This window comes from Gordionus sp. m RMFG-2023, chromosome 4 (assembly GCF_954871325.1).
Source record: "Gordionus sp. m RMFG-2023 chromosome 4, tfGorSpeb1-WG-v2, whole genome shotgun sequence".
NCBI lineage: Eukaryota > Metazoa > Nematomorpha > Gordioida > Chordodea > Parachordodidae > Gordionus > Gordionus sp. m RMFG-2023.
In genome coordinates, this window is record NC_088778.1 from 26,926,976 (window position 1) to 26,934,290 (window position 7,315).

Consider the following 7,315-nt stretch of genomic DNA (forward strand, 5'->3'; position numbering starts at 1 on the left):
TGAAGGTAAAGATGATTAAATAGAAAGAGGTGATTGATGCCCATTCAAAAGATAAAACAGCGATGAAATCACGTAACATTTAATTTCCATGGATTCAGAGTTCTTGACTAATATTAAATATAGAATCATACAGGGATTATGAACAAGATCGTCCACACTGAAAAGACGCTAAACAAATGGATTAATAGTTGTTCTCAACTATAAAAATAAGGTTTACATTAGAGATCTGCAAAGTTAGGCCCGGCCCGTAGTTCACAAGGAGAGGTGTACGTGTAGTAGAGTCTTAGTCTATATGAAGTATATACCAGTTGTAATTTACTTCTCGTAATCTATGTAAGAAGCGCACGGGAAAAGTTAGTTTTAAACCTATAAAGGTAGATGTTTAACAACACGATAAAAATGTTTGTAGAGGGATAATTGTTACAGGAAATGGATAAAATATATATAGAGTTGCCTAAATATTGACTGCTCTCATAGAAGATTTATTAAACAATTTGATTTGACTAGTCCTAACAATGATGTGGTAAACACTGCCCTGGAACTCCGAATTTACTAATATTGACCTTAAGAATTAATTATTAGATTTAAAAAGAATTCGTCATAACCGTGTGGCTAATAAAACGTCGCGTTTTGGGATCTTTATAACTCCAGAACCTGTCAATCGTTTCTTTAAAATGAAATTTTATATATTACTAATATACCGTACCTAATATGCTCAAATTATTTTTAGAATTTGATAGATTTGTTATTCAAAAAATTGAGATTGTTAAAATATAATAACTCATGACCCTCAATTAATTTAAAAAAAAAGAGGCTAGATATCCCATTATGTTGGATTATCTCCGGAAGTTTGATTTCAAGATATTTTGCTATTTTTTATAACTTTTAAAGAAAAAAGGGATAGTTGTTCACCATTTTTATTATATAGTTGTTTATTATACAATTCGATTACAATACAAAATATTTAGGTTACCTAATCAAATTTAATTATTACGCCGTTTATTAACACCCAAAACTTCATACAATCATTTTGTAAATTAAAAATGCTATCAAAAGAAGGAAGATCTTATACGGATTGAATTATGCCCCGAGAAAAGAACTTAAAATGCGCCAAGTTTTATTCTTGAATTCCCTAGGAAAAGATAAAATATTCTTGCAGATAAACCAACTGTAGAGCGACTTTGAAATACGGGATTCATATTCTGAAAACAAGGCCTCCTCATCTATATCTACGGTGTCATCAAGTGTATAATGAATTAAATACTATATCTTTAGACTAAACTTTAAAGAAAAAATCATAGAGCATGTCCCTCAATTCTCAATTTATTAAGAAAAAAAAACAAGTTGGCGTTCGATCAGAGTAACATGAGATTGTTAGGCCTTATACAAGATAAGAGAAGACCAATCCAACACATATTTGGTTAATTGTATTTAGGTATTTTAGGTATTTGAATAATTCTATAATTGTGTTTTATAAAGGATCTATAAAATATGCTTGTGTTTGGCATTATAATTTATGAATAAAGAAAATTGCTGGAAAAAAGGCGAATGTTTGGCTATAGTTCAACATGATAGCAACCCATCTAACCCGTTTAGAAAAAATAAAATGAGGGTCTTGAGTTGTTTAGTGTCAAATTTTAGTAATTCTTTATCTCAATTATCTAAAAATAACCTCTTCAAATCAAATTTAAAATTTTATTTTGAGAATATTATGTTTAAAATAATTTAAAAAAAATAAATAAGTGGTTTGGAGGTATAAAGATTTCAAAACGCGACGTTTCTTTTTTAGCCCCTGTGTGCCGATTTTAATTAGGATATATCAATTCCCATCTAAGTTGATTTTGCCTAAAAGTTTGTTTACTAACCCTGGCCTTTTATATTTTTTATATTTTTTACATTTCTTACTTACTTCCTTCCTCCCTTCCTTCCTTCCTTCCTTCCTTCCTTCCTTCCTTCCTTCCTTCCTTCCTTCCTTCCTTCCTTCCTTCCTTCCTTCCTTCCTTCCTTCCTTTTTCGCTTCTAGTTTCATATATAATGGCCAGTAACTTCTAACACTACCGTCCCAAAGTCGCTTATTTTCACCTCCTTTTATTTTTAATATTAGGATAAATTTTGCAAAAAATCTGGGCAAAAAACTACATAACAAATTCTATTTTGTTTTGTTTTGTTTTGAAGTGCAATTAAGTTTAGACATTGACAGCTGATTAAATAAAATCAAATTCTTAGAAGAAAGGTTTTGGATTCGTTACTCTTATACTAATTAATCATCAGAGATACAGCTAAGCGGAAAACGAATTATAAAAATAACTTAACTAAAAATCGTCCTCAGGACTTTATCAGAGGAAACTATTTTCATTCCCTTAAATACGCAATTCGATCCGCACAAAGGAAATATCAAACAAACCCCAAAATACTCTATTTTGTTTTAATCAATAGAAATAATAATTGTATTTTCATTTACAATTTATGCATTGTGTAATTTTTTAAATCCCAATTTTTTTTAAAGACTTTGCCTATTATTAATTAATATATGACAAGTCTAAAAAAAAATATAATGATTATGAATATGATAATTTTTCGTTTAAATGGATTTAAAGACGGAATTCATGGAAATGAGATATTTTATTATGAATTTTTTTTTGCACAAACTTTAAAAAATAATTAAAAATTTAAAACAGGATATATAATTCAGAAATTCATTTGGTTATAACAAAGATGTATAAAAAAATAGATCAACAGGGTTATACGAATAATTATTCTTTCTGAAAATTGGGAAAAAATGATAAATTGAAAATATATAAATAGAAACTCAATTATTTTTATCCTAGAATATTCCATCAAAAAATGGAAAAATGAAAGGAAGGGGGGTAAAAACTGAATTTTTATTTTTATTGAAATTTTAAAAATTAAAATAATTTTTAAATAAGAAAATGATTGATTTTTTTTTATTATCAAACTGCTCCGTTTGAAAATTTTATTAAAATGAATTTTTACATTTAAAATAAATTTTATATTTTTAAAATAATAGAAATATAATATATGGGCCTAATTTTTTTTAGGGTGGATCCTGGAATAATAGTAAATCATTCCAGTCAGTTCTCTTTTTGAATTTTAAATACTTTATAATGCTTTACTTTACAATTCTTTTTAACAAACATACTGTTTATTTTTTTTCTTTCACATTACTATAACGTTGGCCGCAACTATCTGGGTCTTTGAGCTCTAGCTAAGGGTAATTATTCATAGATGTTAGGGTCTCCTCTTATTTTACACAATCCAGTTAAAAATATTTCCTTAAAAAAAATTGTAAACACTTTCAAAAATGAGAAAAAATAAACAAACTAATGTATTATTTACATGCCCCCAAGGTAAGTGCTCTCTTTAAAAAAAAATCAATCAAGAAAATCAAAATGTATCAAGTCAATTAGTGATGTTAATTAGCCTTAAGACCCGACCAATTTAGATGATTTTATCTAAAAATTTACTTCGACTTGATTCGAGTCGTTATTATTTGAGTCAAATCAGGCTGAATTGTTACAAATAAATCGTACAAATGAGTCGGACCGTTTTATTGGATGCGGCTAATTAATAGTCTACTAAGTCAAATGTATTACAAATAATAAGGAGTATTTACATATTACATGTAATATATAACGAATTCAATGTTATTTCTAAAATCATCCTTTCAAATTGTCATTCGTGTGAATGGTTGGATTTCCTTGAATGCCCTTAATTCCAGTCCTCCATGCTTTTCGGTTATTTATCATGACAAGTCATACCCCGAAGGTCTTCGACAATCACATCCTACATAACTTATCTAGGCGTCTTTTTCTACGTTTACCTCTAACTTCTGGTCTCGCACGCTTCAAATATATCTGGTCTATCTCCTTTCTGCTGACCCAATAAACTAACATTACCTACCAATACAAATCAGTTGATGGAAATCCATTTTATTTTTCCATATAATTATAAGCAATTTACATTTTTTTTATGAAGACTACTTTTTTTTTTGTAAAAAATAAATCATAATTAAATAAATATTTAGCAAACCAAAATGGCGTGCCACCAGCTGATTTACTTTTAATGACGCTTCAATGATGCATTTTAATGATTTAATGGGCATCATTTTCATTAGTCTAGATAAGTGTCATTTGCTTTAAAAAATAAAATTTTTTAATTATTTTTTAATTTAATTTTTTAATTCTGACATTCAATTAGAAAAAATGGAAGAGGAACAGGAAGTGAAATATAGCAATAGAAATTCTAAGGTCTGGGTCGGAGGACTACTCAGCGGACGTCAGCCGGGATCTAGATTATAATATTATATAAATAGACTATTCAAGAATTCATATTCTAAAATTGATATGATATTAAACTCACATAGTGTCTTTTGAATGTTGCATAGAACTATAATTTTTGTCTAATAATAGAATAAATATATAAATCATGCCCTCCTTCCAAATTCTTCAAAAATATTCATGATTACAACCCTATACCAACTTATTGGCCTTGATGCTAGTTTTTCACTTATATTTTAAGTCATTCATTTTAAATTATTAGTTATTTTCTTAATCTTTATAACTACTTATTTTATTAATTTTTCAGAGATGAGGACTGGGAAAAAGAGAGGCTTTGATAATTTGCCAAGAGGGAACAGATGATTTAGCTACAGGAGTGATTCTAGAATTAGTATCCTTCCCAGACCAACAAAACAATATTTTTATACAAAGTTTAATGAATATATATTAAATTTTTTCATGTTTTTATTTTTAGAAAGATATTACTATTGAATTTTCATTCATTTCTCTATAATTGTAATGATATTTTAATTAATATTTTGTTGGCTTTGGTCAATTGTAACAATACTAATAATTTCCAAAAATGTCAATATTATGACTATTACAAAAATATGTAAAATAAAGTTATGAAATTCTTTAGTCATTATATTATATATGGATTATTAATATAGTTTATATTATAATATAATATATCAATGTTTAGTATTTTGCAATATGCAATGCTTATGGAGCACGTTTTTTAAATGCATATAACACGAATTAACTTAAGGCGAACTGGCAAATAAAATAATGATTATGTTTAAGCAAATATTAAGTTCTTAATAATCATATGAAACTAAAAAATGTAGAAGGTTATTTGGAAAATTTGGACCTATTCACCTATTTGAATTGAATTGCAAAATAGCTAGATGCAGTCGAAACCAAAAGGGGTCTATTCTCCAGTTTGGCCTATGCATTAAAAGTAAATTATGAGATGAGGCGAAGGGATTTATTTTATCTGCTTTAAAGCCGGGAACTATTACGGGGATAGAAATTTTGAGAATACAAGATTAGGTTTAATAAGGTGATGATCCTTGCACTGGCCCTGGAAAGATCTTAGGTTAGCGAGTAATTTTGGGAAAGCTCAAATAGGAATTGAAAAAATTGAGCAGTTTATTAAAAATAATCAAAATTGGTACAAAAATCAAGACCACAACTGAAACGTTTCCCTTCAAAGAAAGGGAATAACCTAAACTATGAGAATCACTTAAATGTAAAAGATTTAATAAAAAAAAATAGACCTACAAAATCTGGCCTTTAACATAAATGGATTTGCCTGGTCTTGATTCACCCTTGTAACATATTTCATCGGTTCAGATTTTTACAGCCCAGGGTAAATTCTCAAATTAATGCTTAGAAGATGATAACTCAGACAGTTCGATTTACACTATACCAACACCCAGCAAAATAGCAATAATACAAATCGATAATCAACGAGAACCTCATCACGATGAAATATAACTCTGAAGTTAAGGATTGTTGCTAAGGAATTTATACAAGTTGGAAGGCCAGAAATTTGCTTATGGTAATAATACATTAGAGACTTGGGAAAAATTATTTACTTCACAATACAAATTACACAGGATTAAATGTTCACTTAATGCAATTGTGACTAAATGGGGTGGTTTTTGACTTTTAATATAGCGACCAGGGAGCCAAGGAGGACTTGTCCTGGATATATTATTAAAGGAAAAAATAAGATAATATATGATTTCCAAGTTAAACCCGGCTGAAAGCCAATTAATGGCCTGCAGGTTTTTTTAGTTGAATCCCGCCTAAGATAAATTCCTAGCAATGTCACTGTCTCAAAACTTACTGCGCTTTTGTATATGCCAATATATTATGTTATATCATAAAATAATTCTCCCTCTTTAAATGTAAGTCATTAAGAAAAAATATATATATAGAAGATGCTCTCCTTACAATAATATCATTTATATTATAAATATATATATATAAATACTAATGATAAAAATTTTTTTAACACTTTCTATTGTTCATTTTTTTTTAAAATATAACCATAACTGAAAGAAACGTGTGGCCACCTCTTTTTAACAAAGAGAACTTTTTAGATTTTATATAATATTAATGCTGTTAATTTATTTTTTTAAAAAAAGAACAAGATTTAGCCTCAGTCTTTTGTATAATTTGTGGATTACAAAACAAAATTTGTTTAGGATTTATACTTAACAAATTATCGTTAATAAATGGAACTCGACGAAATATGCCAAACTAATTTTCTTTGATATACACTTATTATATTTATATACTAATATATTCTTAGTATTATAGTATTAATACTAATTATCTTATTCTTTTAGAATTTTGTAAAAGAGTTTCGAAAATCGATAAGATATTTTAAATAACTCTTTTATATTTTATTTTTGATTTATTTTTTTTCTTCTTCTTGATTTTTATAAATCAGTCGATTAAATAGTCCTCATGATATCCCCCTTTTCTATCAACAAAACCATCATACACTTGGAAATATATGAATATATATAACAAATATACAAAATACCCTTATACCAAAAAAATATGACAAAACGAATTTGGTTTACTTAAGAAAATTGGTATATTACATTATTGGTTTTGTATTAGTTGTTATATGGGGAATAGTAAATACAAAATATAGATTTTATATCAAAGTGACATAACTCTCGTTTCTAGGAGAGTTAATACCTATTGCAGGGTTGTTTAATAGCCTTGTCCCGAACAATCATAATCATTTAGAAGATTTAATAATAGTAAACTTCGGGGTTGGGCATTATCGCCAAACACTTTTTTATATTCGTATTTAGAATATAATTAATATTTTAGAAGGTATTTAATTTAGAATTTAGTGTATTTTAAATATTTAAAAACGAAAAATATTTTGTATTTATTACGATTTCACGATTTTCAGACAAATATAAATACCCTTTTTTATTTATTTTTTTATTATATATAGAATGTAAATTCATATATATTTATTTAAA

General features: G+C 27.4%; 1 long non-coding RNA gene across 1 annotated transcript; it reads left to right on the forward strand.

Moving 5' to 3' along the window:
- The first annotated feature begins 3,171 nt into the window (after positions 1–3,171).
- Positions 3,172–6,585, forward strand: LOC135928318 (uncharacterized). Its single transcript, XR_010572284.1, has 3 exons — positions 3,172–3,933; positions 4,606–4,729; positions 6,455–6,585. It is a non-coding gene; the product is annotated as an uncharacterized LOC135928318 (long non-coding RNA).
- Positions 6,586–7,315: the final 730 nt, after the last annotated feature.